Source organism: Equus quagga, chromosome 6 (assembly GCF_021613505.1).
Source record: "Equus quagga isolate Etosha38 chromosome 6, UCLA_HA_Equagga_1.0, whole genome shotgun sequence".
Taxonomy (NCBI): domain Eukaryota; kingdom Metazoa; phylum Chordata; class Mammalia; order Perissodactyla; family Equidae; genus Equus; species Equus quagga.
In genome coordinates, this window is record NC_060272.1 from 117728015 (window position 1) to 117746152 (window position 18138).

General features: G+C 34.6%; 1 protein-coding gene across 3 annotated transcripts in view; it reads left to right on the plus strand.

Moving 5' to 3' along the window:
• Nucleotides 1–18138, plus strand: part of CNTLN (centlein) — a 314336-nt gene that overhangs the window by 130722 nt on the left and 165476 nt on the right. The gene's annotated exons all lie outside the window — the stretch shown is intronic.

An 18138-nucleotide genomic window follows, 5' to 3' on the forward strand; every position in this document is an offset into this window, starting at 1 on the left:
TTATTCCTGAGCCCATTGAACTATCTTTCTGAGTTTTCTTGTAACTCATTGAGTTTCTTTACGACAGCTATTTTGAATTCTCTCTCACATTGCAATCTTCTGTGACTTCAGGTTTGGTTTCTGGAAAGTTGTTGTTTTCCTTCTGTTCTGCAGTGTTACTGTAGCTCTTCACAGTGTTGATGAATTGATTCTCTGCCAGTGCCTTTGTGCTAGTTATCACATTTTCTTAATTAGGTACAGCTTTTGTTACTTTTGTTCTGGTTACATGGCTGTTGTGTTCCTCCACTGGCTCTCCGCCGGCTCATCAGATGCTGCTGTTCTGTGTGCCTCCTGCACTGCTGTTCCTGGGTTGTCTTGGGGTGCTGGTTGCACTGCTGCCAGGAGTGCTGGGTTCACAGTTGTCACTGACACTGGTGGGGGTCTGAGGACCTAGGGAGTTGTATACAGCCCTGCTGCTGGTGGATCTGGTGTCAGCGTTGTGCCACTGAGGGCTGGGTCACTGGTTCTGCTGTGGTTCCTGCTGCTTCTGGTCAAAGATTCCACCTGCCACTACTGGTGGGTGAGGGAGGGGTGGTTTTTCCTGTTCCCACTCCATTTGCTCCTGGTTGTGCCAGTGGGGCTACTTTGCTGTCCATATGGGTCAAGCCACAGCTCCTCAATGGGGTGACTTCATGTGAGCTGGGCTGCTGCCTGGTGGCGTACCTTCATATGGGCTGGGCTGATGCCTGGCAAGGTGCCTTCATATGGGCCGGGCTGCCACACTCATTGGGAAGGTCATGGGCTGGACACCTTTGTAAAGGACAGGCCACTGCACTTGGTGGGTGGCTTGTGCTCATGTGGGCGGGACCTCCATTCAGGCTGGGTATCTTTGTGTGCATGGGGCTGCTGTGGCACAGTGGGTGTCCCCACAGGCCTGCCAGGCTACTGCAGCTCAGCAAGCATTCGTGCAGGGTGAGCTGCCCCTACCTCCACTCACAGTCACACTGGCTGCTCTATGAGGATCCATGACTTGGATTGCTGTTGCTGGAGATGAGGAGGGGGTCACTTCCCTAGCTCCCTTGCTTCCCAGGAGTCTAGTCCACCCACCTTCAGATGAATAGTTGCATGGATCTCTTGGGTATCCTGTTGTGCTGTGTAGGGAACCCTTTTTTGGGTGATGGATGTGTGTTTAGTTGTAAATTAGAAGAGGGAGACAAAGGGAACAACTGATTCCACCATGATGCTGATGTCGTTCTGCCTTAGTTGTGTTCTTAAAGGGAAAAAATGATATCTCATTCTGGTGTCATTTTGTATTTCTTTGATTTCTAATAAGCTTGAGCATGTTATGTTTATGTTATGTGAAATACTTGTTTGTGTCTTTTATCCATTATTCTATTAGACTGGCTTTTTGTTGAAGTTCTTTATTTTGGATACTAATCTTTTGTTAGTTATTATTATTATTTACCATAATGTTAGCTTCTGTATTACATAAACCCAAATCTCTATGGCTCAAAATAATTTATTATTTACCTAACAGTCCCATGTGGATGTTACTTGGATTTTCAACTTTCAAGCAGTGATTTAGAGATCTAGGCTCCTTTCATCTCTTGGATCCACTGGCTTTAAATGTGGCTGCCAAAGTTGTCCTGGAATCATCTCTACTCCAGCCAACAAGTGGGGGAAAAGGGCCTAGAGAATCACATTTAGGAAGTTTTTATGAATAAGTCTTAGAAGTGGTACATGGTACTTTCACTGGCATACCATTGGCCATAACTCAATTATTTGGTCACATGTTATCTAATTGCAAAGAAGATTGTTCCCAATGTTATATATGTCCCAAAATATTGGGAAATATATGTCAATTTCCAAAAAAGAAGAAATGAATTAAGAGATCAGCCAGCAGCCTCAGCTATCAGTTATAATTGTTGCCAATATTTTCTTCTCTGTGGCTTTTCTTTTTACTTATTCTATGGTGTCTTTTGAAAAATGAAGTAATTGATTTTAATATGGTTTAGTTTCTCAAAATTTTCTTTTAAACTTGGTGCTTATTTTATCTTGTTTAAGAAATCCTACCTTATCCTGAGCTCATAAAGATATTTTCTTACATTTTCATCTAAAATGTTACAGTTTTGACTTCCACATATGTCTTTAATCTACGTGGAATTGATTTTTATTATAAAGAAGAGAATTCAATTTAATTTTTTAAAAATCTTAATATCTGTTTGTTTCAGCACTATTTATTGTGCTAATAATCCCTCCTTTTCTCAGTGATCTGCAGTGCCACTTCTGACATATTTTGTTGCATGTTTATGTGGTGGGTACATGTTCAAGTGGATTAATTTTAAGACTGTGTGTTTATTTGCATTGGGTAATTCTTTTAAATCTCTGAAACAACAGTGTATTTATTATTGTAGCTTTATGATGAGTTTTGATAACTGATATGACACATCTCTTCACCTTGTTCTTCTTCAGCGGTGTTTTGGACGTTGCTGATCCTTTGCTTTTTAGTATAATGTAACCAGTTACCAAGTTTCCTGAAAAATCTTGTGGAGACCAATTTGAAGAGAACTATCATTTTTATCATTTAAAATTTTCTATCCCTGAATATGCTATGTCTCCTTCAGTTAGGTGTTCTTCAATGTATTTAACTAAAGTTTTGTAGTTTTGTCCATATAGGTCTTATATCTCTTTATTAGATATGTAATATCTAATGTCTCTTATTAGATTCTGAGTAGCTTACGTTTTTGTTGCTATTTTAACTAGTTGAATTTTTATTAGGTTTTCTGTTTCTTGTATATAGCAATGCAATTGATTTTTAAATGTTTATCTTATATCCAGCCACCCTGTCAACCTCTTATTAATTGTAATATATTTTGTAAATTCCTCTGGTTTTCTTTGTAGATAGTCTGTAAATTATGGCAGTTTTGTTTCTTCCTTAAAAATCCTAATATGTTATACCAGTCTTTATACATTTTACCATACAAAAGTTGAATAGAGGTGATGAGAGTGGGTGTTCTTGTCTTGTTCCTAATTTTAAAGGGAATATTCCACCATGGGAAATGAAGTTAGCCATAAGTTTCTTATAGATACCCTTTTATCAAGTTAAGGAGCCTGATAAACTATCATCATAAATGGCGATAAATTTTATCAAATGTTTTATCTTTTGATACCTGGAGCATTTCCAGCCCTTTATAAATTGCTTGATTTATTTTACTGATATTTTGTTTTTTAAATCTCTACTTATGAATGAAATTAGTCTGTTATATAACTTTTTGTACTGTCTTTATCTGGTTTTGGTAATAAGACTAGTTTCATACGAGTTATTGATCTAAAGAGAGAATTAGAAAATTGGACTATAAAGCTGACAGAATTACGCAGAATGTAGTGCAGAGACACAGTATGATGGAAAATGTGAAAGAGGTGAGTGGACATGGAGGAGAGAATGAGAAGTCAAAGCCATGTCTAATTGTAAAAGGTGAGAGAGAGACTATAGGAGTGGTGGTAAACTCCTCAGCTATGTATTGGGTTCTTTTTCAAATCTTCCTGTCAATTTGACTTTAAATCTGCAAGCTTTTTACTGGTTCATTTTTTGGGTTTCTGTCTTTTTGTTTTAAAAATAATTGATAACTAGCATGAGAGCATGATAAGTCCATAAGAGTTGACATGGGAGTTAGGGCTTTATGGTGACTCACATAAATCAGGGTGAAGGCATAATGAAGTTAGTTCTAGTGAATTCCTTCTTGACATGTATAGTTCAAGGCGAGAAGACCTAGGGAAGCTAGATCTTAGCCCCAGTGCTTGGCCTCTTCTTCAGCCCCAAATGACAGTAGAAGACCTAAGGGAGGCAAGGCCTTAGACCCCTATTGTGCTTTCACTTTTGAACCCTGCATGTGGTGGTGTGTATGTATAAAAGGTATACAAAGTAAATGGAGAGTGTATGTTTTATATAGTTGGAAACATATAGTATATAAATTTCTATCCTGCTTGTACAGTTGCCATTTCATTATAATGTGATTAAACATTTCTTTTTTTGGCTGCCTAATAGTCTAACATAAGAATGGATCATTTTTTAACCTAAACATTTTCCTACTCTGGGACATTTCACTTATTTAAATATATATTTTTTTATGTTTCCTCTGATTTTGATGCTATAATGAACATTTTCATTTAAATATCTTTATTCTCATCTCTGGTTGTATCTGTAGGATGAATTCTTAAAAGTAAAATCCCTATGTCAAAGACTATGAACCTAAAGCTTTTGACTATACCATGCCACTCTACATTCCAGAAAGATTACACCAAATTATCTTCTCAGAGTGTATGAAAGTGCCCATTTTTCATAATATTGCAAACTTTATTATCATTTAGAAACAGCCTTGTTAATTCACTCCTTTTTTGTGTGTGTGAGAAAGATTTGCCCCGAGCTACCATATGTTGCCAATCCTCCTCTTTTTTCTTTTTTTGGTGAGGAAGATTAGACCTGAGGTAACATCTGTGCCAGTTTTCCTCTACTTTGTATGTCGGATGCCTCCACGGCATGGCTGATGAGTAGAGTAGGTCTGCACCCAGGATCTGAACCTGCAAACCCAGGCTGTGGAAGCAGAGCACGCAGAACTTTAACCACTGGGCCATGGGGTCAGCCTCTCATTCTTTTGTTTATCATCTCTGGAAACTAGTGAGGTTTTTCACTTTGACTTTTCACTTGGTTTTCTTTTGTAAATGTTCTACCAGTTTGTATTTTTATGGTTTTTTTTTTTGTTGTTGCTGTTTATTGATATGCATGACTTCTCATATATTAAGGAAATGAGCTCTATATAATATTTATTACAGATATTTTCAGTTTCTTGTTTTTCTACCTTGTTAATGCTTTCTAGACCTTCTACAACAGTTCTAAGACAATTATTGACAACTTTTTCTGGAAGCTTTTTTCTTTTTTGTTTAATATTACATCTTTTAAAAAATTTTTTAATTTTTTTAATTTTTTAAAATTTTAATGTTTTTCGGATGTACATCATATTTCAAATTCTGGATACACTACATCATGTTCACCACCCAAACACTAATTATAGTGCATCCCCTCACATGTGACCCTAATCATCCCTTTTGCCTTCCCCCCTCCCCAGTGGTAAGCACCAGTCCAGTCTCCAATGCTATGTGGTTTTTTTTTGTCGTTTTTATCTTCTACTTATGAGTGAGATCATATGGTATTTGACTTTCTCCCTCTGACTTATTTCATTCAGCATAATACCCTCAAGGTCCATCCATGTTGTCACAAATGGCCGGATTTCATCATTTCTTATGGCTGAGTAGTATTCCATCATGTATAAATACCACATCTTCTTTATCCATTCGTCCCTTGATGGGCACCTAGGTTGCTTCCAAGTCTTGGCTATTGTGTATAATGCCACAATGAACGTAGGGGTGCAAGTATTTTTATGCCTTTGTCTTTTCAAGTTCTTTGCATAAATACCCAGCAGTGGAATAGCTGGATCATATGGTAGATCTATCCTTAATTTTCTGAGGATACTCCAAACTGCCTTCCGTAGTGGCTGCACCAGTTTGCACTGCCACCAGCAGTGAACAAGGGTTCCCTTCTCTCCACATCCTCTCCAACATTTGTTGTTTCCTGTCTTATTAATTATAGCCATTCTGACCGGAGTGAGGTGATACCTCATTGTAGTTTTGATTTGCATTTCCCTGATAGCTAATGATGTTGAGCATCTTTTCATATGCCTGTTGGCCATCTGTATATCTTCTTTGGAGAAATCTCTGTTCAGATCTTTTGCCCATTTTCTAATTGGATTGTAGGTTTTTTTGTTGTTGAGCTGTATGAGTTCTTTGTATATTTTGGATATTAACCCCTTATCTGATATGTGGTTTGCAAATATCTTCTCCCAATTGTTAGGTTGTCTTTTCGTTTTGTTGATGGTTTCCTTTGCTGTGCAGAAACTTTTTAGTTTGATGTAGTCCCATTTGTTCATTTTTTCTTTTGTTTACCTTGCCCGGTCAGACATGGGACTTGAAAATATGCTGCTCAGACCAATGTCATAGAGCGTACTGCCTATGTTTTCTTCTAGAAGTCTCATGGTTTCGGGTCTTACATTCAAGTCTTTAATCCATTTTGAGTTGATTTTTGTGCATGGTCTAAGGGAATGGTCTACTTTCATTCTTTTGCATGTGGCTGTCCAGTTTTCCCAACACCATTTATTGAAGATACTCTCCTTTCTCCATCGTATGCTCTTGGCTCCCTTGTCAGATATTAGCTGTCCATAAACGTGTTGGTTTACTTCTGGGTTCTCAGTTTTTTCCATTGAGCTGTGTGTCTATTTTTGTGCCAGTACCATGCTGTTTTGGTTACTATGGCTTTGTAGTATAATTTGAAATCAGGCAGTGTGATACCTCCAGCTTTGTTCTTTTTTCTCGGGAATCCTTTGGCTATTCAGGGTCTTTTGTTGTTCCATATAAATTTTAGGGTTCTTTGTTCTATTTCTGTGAAAAATGTTGTTGGAACTTTGATAGGGATTGCGTTGAATCTATAGATTGCTTTAGGAAGTATGGACATTTTAACAATGTTAATTCTTCCAATCCCAGAGCACGGAATATCTTTCCATTTCTTTGTGTCTTCTTCGATTTTGGTCAATGAAGAAATGAAAGAAGAAATAAAAAAATTCCTGGAGACAAATGAAAATGAAAACACGACATGCCAAAATCTGTGGGCTACAGCAAAAGCGGTTCTACGAGGGAAGTTCATAGCAATTCAGGCCTACCTCAACAAAGAAGAAAAATCCCAAATAGACAATCTAAAAGTGCACCTAAAGCTACTGGAAAAAGAACAACAAACAAAGCCCAAAATCAGCAGAAGGAAGGAAATAATAAAAATCAGATCAGAAATAAACGAAATAGAGACTAAAAAAACAATAGAAAAAATTAATGAATCTAAGAGCTGGTTCTTTGAAAAGATAAACAAAATTGACAAACCCTTAGCTAGACTCACCAAGAAAAAAAGAGAGAAGGCTCAAATAAATAAAATCAGAAACGAAAGAGCAGCGATTACAACGGACACCTCAGAAATACAAAAGATAATAAGAGAATACTATGAAAAGCTATAGGCCAACAAATTGGGTAATCTAGAAGAAATGGATAAATTCTTAGAAACATACAACCTTCGAAAACTGGACCAAGAAGATGTAGAAAATTTGAATAGACCGATCACCAGTAAGGAGATCGAAACAGCGATTAAAAACCTCCCCAAAAATAAAAGTCCAGGACCAGATGGCTTCCCTGGTGAACTCTAGCAAAAATTCAAGGAAGACTTAATACCTATCCTTCTCAAACTCTTCCAAAAAATTGAAGAGGAGGGGAGGCTTCCTAACTCCTTCTACAAAGCAAACATTATCCTGATACCAAAACCAGACAAAGACAACACAAAAAAAGAAAATTACAGGCCAATGTCACTGATGAACATCGATGCAAAAATCCTCAACAAAATACTAGCAAATTGAATACAACTTTACATTAAAAAGATCATACATCATGATCAAGTGGGTTTCATTCCGGGGATCCAGGGATGGTTCAACATCCACAAATCTATCAACGTGATACACCACATTAACAAAATGAAGAATAAAAATCACATGATCATCTCAATAGATGCAGAGAAAGCATTTGACAAGATACAGCATCCAGTTATGATAAAAACTCTAAATAAATTGAGTATAGAAGGAAAATACCTCAACATAATAAAGGCCATATATGACAAACCCACAGCAAATATCATTCTCAATGGAGAAAAACTGAAGGCTATCCTTCTAAGAACAGGAACCAGACAAGTATGCCCACTGTCACCACTCTTATTTAACATAGTATTGGAAGTCCTAGCCAGAGCAATCAGGCAAGAAAAAGAAATAAGAGGGATCCACATTGGAAAAGAAGAAGTGAAACTGTCACTCTTTGCAGATGACATGATTTTATATCTAGAAAACACTAAAGAGTCCACTAAAAAACTTTTAGAAATAATATAGGAATACAGTCAAGTTGCGGGATACAAAATCAATGTACAAAAATCCGTTGTGTTTCTATACACTAACAACGAAGTAGCAGAAAGAGAAATTAAGAATACAATCCCATTTACAATTGCAACAAAAAGAATAAAATACCTAGGAATAAACTTAATGGAAGAGGTGAAAGATCTGTACACTGAAAAATATAAAATGTTGTTGGAAGCTTTTTTCTTAAGATTGAAATATGTTCCTCTTTTGTGCATTAGCAAGTATTAAACTTTATTGTTTTCCTTGTCTGTCTCTTCTCTGGACTGTGAGCTCCTTGAAGGCAAGGAAGGTTGATGTCTTATGCTTTTATCCCCACTATCTTTTCCAGTGATTGATAGTTCAATTTGAATAAATGCTTATTTAATGAACACATGAAAAAATATATATCCTGTTTCCATACTCATTTAGCCTATCCCACAGTGATGAAATATCCTTTGACATTAATTCTGGTAAGTGGGAAGTAGGAGCATTAAAGAGTCAGTTTTTGCAAGGGATTATCTAGTTGTGATGCAGGATAGTTACCTGTGGACTAAAAAATTCTGTTGTCTTTTCTTTCTTTTTTTCTTTTTTTTCAAGATTTTTTATTTTTACTTTTTCTCCTAAACCCCCCCCCCCCCCCGAGTACATAGTTGTGTATTTTTGGTTGTGGGTCCTTCTAGTTGTGGCATGTGGGATGCTGCCTCAGCATGGCTTGACGAGTGGTGCGATGTCCGCGCCCAGGATTTGAACTGGCGAAACCCTGGGCCGCCGAAGCAGAGTGCAGGAACTTAACCACTCCGCCACGGGGCCGGCCCCTGTTGTCTTTTCTTTAGTAGTCCTGAATTGATTTTGTACAATTTTCCAGTACAGCAAAGGAGAAAAAAAAATGTCATTATTTGTTAGCTTTGTTTTCTTGCTAATCGAAGAGTCTAGTATTGATAGTGGTTATTTGGCATCAACTAAAAGTTTTTAATTTCTCAGTTGGCAGAGAGGAGATCAGATTGCAGTACCTTAACTTAGGCTCAGAGTACTGTTAAGGCTTGTTATACTGTAGTTTGGAAGTATTATGCCAGAATTAATAACTGGTCACTTTTGCTTGCTTTCCATGATTTTTACTTTATTATTATTTCAGTTATACTTTTTTCATCATTTTCAACATGGAAGAATATCTGTCTTGTACTTTCTATAGATTTCTTACTGTTATAGCATCAAAATAATTTGTCGTCTATTAGGACAAGGTGTCACATATAAAGTACTTTTAAATTATGCTTATCACCATTTTATTTCACATCTAATTTTTAATTTATGTATATAAATTCATTTTGAAAAGTTGACTTGATTTAGTCTAGAGCATTATTTTAAATGAAAACTGCTTTGTAATTTATTGTTTAACTGTATTCCGCTGGTTTATATTTTTAATTCATTTGTATATGTAGATCTGGCCACAGAAGTGTATGGGAAATGATCTCTTGACAGTTTCATATTTAATCAACCTTCAGGAGAAAACAGCTTAACAATAAAATAATGTTATGACATGATATATAACCTTGATAAATGAAGAACTTTTTTATATATAAGAAAAATTTGAAGTCTTTGGCTTCTATAAGTGTTAACAATAAACTTTTTTCTAAAGCTATTTGTGCATTATATTAACAAAATTTAAGCTCATTATAATCATGCAAGTCCACTACCCTGTAGGAAAAATGAGCTATTTAAAAAAAAAAAAGCTTCCAATACATAGTCTGATATTTTAAGCCTGCTTTAAGTTCCAAGCAGAACGAAACAGCTCAAGATATTAAAATCTAGAAATTTAGCATATATAATAGAAACCGCAACTCAACTTTAACTGCTCTATAGTGGCACTTCTCTTGCTGCTATAATAAAACCTAAGAATGTTTTAGTGATTTTTTTCTCTACTATTATTCAAAATTACATTACCCTTACTGAAATCTGAATGGCTTTTAGTGGATTAATTAAACTGTAGCTGGTTTGCCATCTGGGTGCAGCTTGTTTAGCTGCCTTTCCATGGAAAGATTTCTCGTGGAATAAAGATGATTTTTTGTTAGAATACAGCTGCTAGGCTTCACTTTCTAAAAAACAAATAGTTTTTCCTTTCTTACATGAGATTTGTGATGAAATTCAATTTGTAAAATTTTAAAAACTCTATTATTGCCTTTCTTTTTAAAGGTTATTAATAGTACAACATAAGCTTTTTTATATTCATAAATTTGCAAAAAAATATATTTTGTGTCTTGATAACTTGTAATATTAAGTAGATCCTAGGTTCAGGCTAGATGTGAAAAAAATGGGAAAGAGGGAATTAACTAAATCTGATTTTTATGGCTCAAGTGGTTTCATTAAATTAGAGTGCTCTGTGTTGTTCATTAATGAACTTGTGCCATATGCTTTAACTGTTCTGGTCAATAGCTGATAAAGAAAGACTTGTGGGTTTGCTTTTTCTTTCTTTTTTTTTTATAAACTGGATAAAAATATCCATGTGATGGGCTTTTATCAAAGGAGTTACTTTGAATTCAGTAACTACTACTGAGGCAATATGGCTCGCAATTTGCGACCCAAAGGTAGTCATACATTATTGGAATACAGCCTACTGCGCTTCACATTACACAGATGTGAAGGCCTGATTATAGCTGCTTCATAATTAGCAGTGATCCGATTTGTTTTGTGGCATAAATGGTGCATGTGTAGAACATTAGCCATGGCACTCTCATTCAAATTCAACTCAAGGGCTCAGCGGCAGGCGGGTCACGAGCTTCAGGGAGTAGAAGCACAAGCTCCTCCATATGTTCTTGCTGCATCTTACTATGGCTATGAGCGCAAGATAAGTTCCCCAAAGAACCTAATCGTGTTCTGTAATTACAGCGCGGCTTTCTGCTGGCTAGAAATGAGGGAGAAGCTAAAACACTCCCTCATCAGATAATTTGTAAATTACTTTACATGGCGGATGCCTAACTCAGTTGGTTTTCAACTGCTGAAATTATAAATAATTGTAACAGATGTGGCAATATGGCTGGCCTCCAATAAATGAGGCCCTTGATAATTTGGCCAACCCTTTGACAGGCCAATTTAATAAAATGTGAACAAAATCTTCTTGCTAATAATTTATCATCCTTTTTCCCAATAGAATAAATTTAATTACCCTAGCAGTTAACAAGGTCACACCCAGATGCCAAACTCGGCTACAGTTTTGATAATGCAATCAGGAATTGAGAGGTGATGACAGCGTTGTTGTTTTTTTCATTACCTGGCTTCACATAAACACAGGTGGCGTAGCTTTCTTGTCAGTTTTTAATAATTACAGGCTATTATGGAATGCATAGTTAGCAGATTGAAAACCACACTTTAGTGAATTTGTTTGAGTATGATTGAGGTTTTAATGTATAGAGATGATAATGCATAACAAGCATAGTCCCTTGCTTATACCATTAGTGCACAAATTTCAATTTTTTTACTGGTGACATAAGTGTCACATGTTTATAAAACTTAGAGTATGCATTATAATAAGTAATAGATTGCAAATAAAAGTCACATATTTAGATATATACTGAATAGGAAATTTAATTCCTTTAATCTAGAAATTTATTTTAGGACACTGTTAAAAGATGTGCTTTAAATATTCAGAATTCAATTCAATTTTGACTGTGTTCAGTTTGGCTATTTAACGTATAAACAGGTCTATAGAAAAATCACTTAGTCTTTTCATCCTAATTTTTAAGTAAGTCCAGGATTAGTTTACTCTTGGGATTAGAATCTGCAGTCAATGTGTATATTAAACAGTTAATGCTAAACACTCTTTTGTGGCATGTAAATATCACTGATTTTTGTCAGTACAGTGTGATATTTACGTGTATAGAGGAAATAATTAGCCTGTTAGTTTGCTCAACTTTTTAACACAGATACTGTTGTCATCTACTGGATGTGACTATAAGCCAATACACTATCCACTTATAACCCATTCAGTATTAAGCTTTGTATGATGAGTGGAAGTAAAGTTATGAAATTAAATTTTTCCCTTTTATTTTGCTGTTCACTAATTTGGCTGTCCCACACAACTGTTTAGATATTAAAGGAAAGTTTAATTTGACTGTCTACTTTATAGTACTGAGTTTTGCTATAATGTGACATTAGGATGGTGTTTGTGAGAGGAGATAGTGATAGGTTAAATTTTACCTAAATGTAGTAAATGATTTCATTATATTTTATGATCTTTAAATGTAATGTGAGGATATTTGAGTTACAAGTAAGGGGATTGAAGGCATGCAAATATTTATATTTTTTAAAAGAGTGCTAGCTGACTTTGTTGTCGTTAGACATTTATTACTCAATTTAGTAGTCTTTCTAAAAGTGAGGTGCAAATTTAAGTTGGTACACGTAATTCCATTTCTGAACTTTTGTAGTAAGACTATTTTGATTTATGATATCATGTTTATTTGATATTATTTTTCTTTTTACTTAATTTTTTTAAGAATATATGACTATATTAAAGTGATCTGTTTTCAGGTTATGGATGATTCAGCTAACAATGTTTATTTTATAAGTTGGCGATAGATATATTTCTGCATTTCTAAAATCAATTTTAAATAAAATGAAGAGTTTTTGCAAGAGTTTTTGCAAAGATTTAGGCATTTCATGAGAAGAAAATTTTACATATATACACTCTATTAAAGAGTGTATATGTGTATATATATATATATATATATATATATATATGCTTTTTTATACTCTATCTTCTTCCAAGAGAATGTGAGTTGATTTTCAGAGAATAATCATTCAAAATGTCAATTTCTGTGATATATATGCATATAGGTTAGAAATTTTATATACAAACATATATTACAGATTTTTAAATACACATGTATGTTTGACCTATACTTAATTTTCAGTGAGATATTATTTTTGGAGAAACTATTTCTTTTGCTGAGATATCATGTCCTTTTTAAATGTTTTTGTTTTGCAATTGGCTACATTATGTGTTGACAGGTTTGAAATTTATAAATTTTTTAAGTAAGTGAGATAATATATGTGAAATGTTACCTAGAGCTAGAAACATAATACTTTTTCATCAAATGCTAGCTGTTATTATTTTAGTATAGTGGGACACAGATTAATATATTTAATTAAAACTTACTAATAAGACAAAACAATTTAACTTACAGTTTTTTGCAATTGTTATAGCTGTGAAAAATTTTCTATTTATTAGGCAGTGTTCACTCAGGCTTCACTGTAATAATGCCATACACTGTTGCTTGAATTTAATGCAACATGAGTAGATATTTAATTTATATAATTTTTCAATAGTAATTGGCACAACATTTAAAGGCTTCTCCTTCCCACCCCCCTTTTACTCTATATCTTCTACAGGACTTTGATCAAAATTACCTCTGTGGATCAATGTAAAAAATAAGTCATGTATTAATAATGGTCAATTTAAAGAGATTAGTTCCAATTGGAGGCATTTGGACACATAGTCCACTGATGATTTCTCATCAGATTAGCTATGGTCCACCACCATACCATTATCTTCTACGACTGGAAACTAAAAAGATGCAAAAGAATTTCTTATATTATAGAAAAAAGTTTATTTTAAAATGTTAATAATTCCTAGCCAAGAAAAGTTAACTTTTCAAAGTCTGGGATTTTAAGGGCAATAGATAGAATAAGCTTCCACAGTCGGGGAATTGTTAGTCTTGATTTTACTAAGCGTGTAAAGCAGCACTTAAAACACATAGGGATAAGTAAGGATATGTGACAATATACATATCTTAAAAGTAAAGTGAGTATACTATTGATCTGTTGATAGGGGACAAAAGAGTAACTGTATGGTGGAGTAACCTGACAAGCGCTGCTTTAGCTAGGTGATCAAGGTCCAAAATCAACAGTCAAGTCATGTTGGCAGTGTGTACCCTCGCTATGATGTGATGAAAATGTACTTTACTTCTGTGATCTCCCTCCCCAAAACTCGTAAGGAGCATCCCATAATGTATCTGAATAGTGCCCTTCAAAACTGTCCATGTCGTCAAAAATAAGAAAAGTGAGAAACTGGCACAGCGAAGAGTTACTGACATGATAATTAAATGTAATGTGGTATGGTGGATGGGATCCTGGAACAGAAAAAGGACATTAGTTAAAAGATGTGGAAATTTGAGTAAACTATTGTAAAGGGAAAAAAACTTTTTTCCTTCCTACATGGGGAATAATTTAGTTCTTCCTTACTACAACTTTCTTCCCTGTGAATTTGCTTTACTAGTCACACAGAACACTCACATTTCTGACTCTTCTGGTCACCAAATGTGTGGAGGTTTTTTCCCCACAACAAGCTATTCTCTGTGACACCAGCTAGATGTCCTATAATTTAACTCAATTCTGACACTGTCTACCTGGAGATAGCATCAGATCCCATAGGTTAAGGGCTGGGTCCCACAAGACTTCCCCCTCCCCCACACACTTTAGAGACCAGTTGCAAGCTCAGGTTATCACCTGGGCTTTTGACCAACCAGCTAGATTGAAGGTTCCAAAGACCGCCTCTTTGGGTTCAGCTAATTTCTAGAGCAGCTCACAGAACTCAGGGAAATGTTTATTACCAGTTTATTAAAGGATCTGATAAAGGGTACAGATGAACATCCAGATGGAAGAGATGTGTAGGGTAAGGTATATGGGAAGGAGCGTGGAGCTTCCATGCCCTGCCCAGGTGCACCACTCTCTCAGCACCTCCCCGTGTTCACTAACCCCGAAACTCTCTGAACCCCCTACTACTGGGATTTTATAGAGGCTTTCTCACATAGGTGTGATCAATTATGAACTCCATTTCCAACCATTCTTCCCTCTCTGGAGGATAGTGGGTAGGGCTGAAAATTCCAACCTTCTAATCTTGCCTTGGTCCTTTTGGTGACCAGCCCCTGTCCAAGAGCCATCTAGGAGCCCACCCAGAGTCACCTTAATAGAATAAAAGATGCTTCTAGTGCTCTTATCACTTTGGAATTTACAAGAGTTTTAGGTGGGAGCTGTGTGCCAGGAATCAGGCAGAGACCAATATACATATTTTCTGTTATCTCACAACTATGGGCCTCAGTTAAAAATAAAGTGTGAATATTGGTTCATTAAGTGTAACAAATGTACCATATTAATTTTAGATGTTAGTAACAGGGGAAACTGGGGTGAATGGGAGTGGGAGGTGTAGAACTCTTTATAGTATCTGCTTGGTTTTCCTGTAAGTATAAAACTGTTCTAGATAATAAAGCCTGTTAGTTAAAAAAAAAAAAATCAGGTTAAAGGACAGAATTACAGTGGTTTCCATTTTCTTTTTAAAGTCTGGGTAATATATCCCAAACTTATCACTAGCAAACTCTGAGAGATGAGATTATGGGGAGACTTTCATTTATATTTCCCCATCTATACTGAAAATTTTATATTAAATTTTTATTCCTTTTTTTTTGGAGAAAAAAAGTTTTACATTTTGAAAAACGTTTAATGACGTGTTCATTATTAAAAGAATTTAAGGAAATTCAGGTAAGTATGAAGAAAATAATTCACATAGAATTCCTCCTCTCAGCAATAACACTGTAACATTTCAGGGTTTTTTCCACACATATTTGGTGAAATCTATTTCTATACTGTATACTATATTCTTTGGTAAACTGCTTTTCTCACCTAACAGTTTGTCATGGATATCTTTCTGTATCAACCGTGAGCATGCTAGAATGCGATATCAAAGACTTGATACACTTTTATGTGCTTTGATACATGTTTCAAAATTCCCCCAGAAAATTTGTAGCAGTTTATACTTCCACTACCATGTTCTCAAAACACAAGAGTCGTAAAGTGAGTCTGGCAAACATTTTAAAATTAGGAGATTTCCCTGAGAAATTTGAATTCCTGCTGCTTTTGAAAAATCAGTAATCTGGCAGTAGTGGGCCACATTCCTCTGTGAAAACACTGGGCTGGAGCTCAGTAGCAACTGCCACAAATACTCTCCGTACTCCCTCAAAGTGAGGCCGAGTGTGGTTTGACATTTCATTTTATTTGTACTTTTAAAAATGGTGGTATTAAGAGAAATGTGACATACTTCTTGTGCATATATCTCTATTAGAAGTGATAAAAGGCTTGAGAGAGAGAGAAAGACCACAGTTTTTAAAAACTGGGAGCATGTGTAAGTTTTCTTGTGGAAGTGAAGAATATACCTACATGTTTTAATATGTATACAAAGTGTCTCTGTTGAATAGATTCTAAGCTGTAATTTTAAAACAAACTAAACACAACCCATTTTACTTATTTATTTACATTATCTCCTTGGCTCCCATGTGAATTTAAGTTGATCACTAGTTTCATAGTATTTTAATTTTGAATTTCTGTTATTGTTTATTGAGGAATTTCAAAGAAATGCTGCTGAAATATGAAACCTCTTATTAGTATAGTGACAAAATGCACTGTTGGAGCATATTTTATGTCTTCATGAATATTTGAATTATTTATCATTGTAGTTACTTGACCGAATATTCACATTTTTACATTCTTATCTATTGCATTTTAATCCAATCATGATTTAGAAAACTCATTTGTTAAAGAGCACAGGATTGCTTATTGGATATACCAATAAACTAAACTTGTGTTTTTCCTGTTTTAGTCTAAATTTTTGTTTAACCTTGAACAATTTATTTAAAATTTCTTTGGTAAATTATGGGATATTTATATATTCTTCATAATTTTATTCAGTGAAACCTGGGCAAGAACAGGTAGCCTTTGAAAACTGTTTAGATTGGCAGCCCAATCAAAGGAAACATTTATAAACATCATAAATTTGCTTACGAAATAGGAGGAAAAAATAAAAGAAATAAAAGCTATACGGTGATTAACAGGGGGAGAAAAGAATAGGACAAAATTCTTTTAGAGTTTGCAAGAAAAGTGCTTTAAGTATTTTAATTTGACGTTCAGAGCAAGGTAATGGAATAAGTATTTAATATATTTTAAGTGTGATAATAGTACAATGTAAACAATATGCTGAGGAAAATATTTAGTAGTCTGATAGAATAAAGGTTGGGAAACAAATTAAGTGATTTATGTATGAGGAAAGTGTAATAGTATAAATCAAAGATGATCCCTCTCATTATAAAAATTACAGGTTAGAATTAGGAAAATTTTGCCTATCCCCTAAAAAAAGAAAAAAGTGGTCAAAAGAGAAAAGGATAATATTTCCCATTATTGGTTCAGAAAAGTTAAACATATATATTTTTTCATAGTCCTTAGGAATATTGTTTAGGAAGAATGAGGCTGTCCACATTTTAAATGAAACTATGTTCGGGGCTACTGGATCCATATTGATAATATTAGAATCGTAAAATCTGACTTTTCTATGCTAGAAGTAAAAAAGCCTTTGTTTTCACTATGATTTAGTGTTTTTGTTTTTTTAAGTGGAGTGCTTAATTTGAAATAGCATATATGCATGGATTTTAATGGTCTCAAATATATTCAGTTAAGATGTTAGTAGAATATTGCAGAATGTTAGTTTTCAGAACAAATTTTGTATAAGCTTAATTTTCCCCTGATTTCTATTGTTAAAATGTAGTGCTTACCATTAGCAGTTTATCTGGTATATGAATAAATTTTAAAGTAGAATAGTATGAACTGTATTGACTTTTAAGAGTATCAGTTTTTTGAGCTATTGTTAAATTATGATACATTAAAAGCTAACTAGAGCTATAGGGCTGTTGGTTTCCTTTTCCCAGGTACATATTCAGTGGTATTACATAACTCTTGATGATCAGACAGTGAATTGAGTATTTTGTGAGGAAATACATGTGTGTATAACCATAAATTTGAAATAATTTATAGATGAGTAGTGTCTATCATGGAACCATGCTTCAAATTTTTTCTCCTGCAAATCTCTATCACAGTATTTGTGAAAATATTTATTCAGACTCTTGGTTATTTTATTGAAAAATGCCATTATATTAGGATGACAGAAGTTTAGCTAATGCTGGTTCACAGTTTATTATTGAAATGAAACTTTCTTTCTCTGAATACTTGTGATTTAGATAATTTAATATTATATATAAGTATTTGCATATATATGTAAATAATATGAGATGCAAAGGTACATATACTTTGCCCATATACTTTT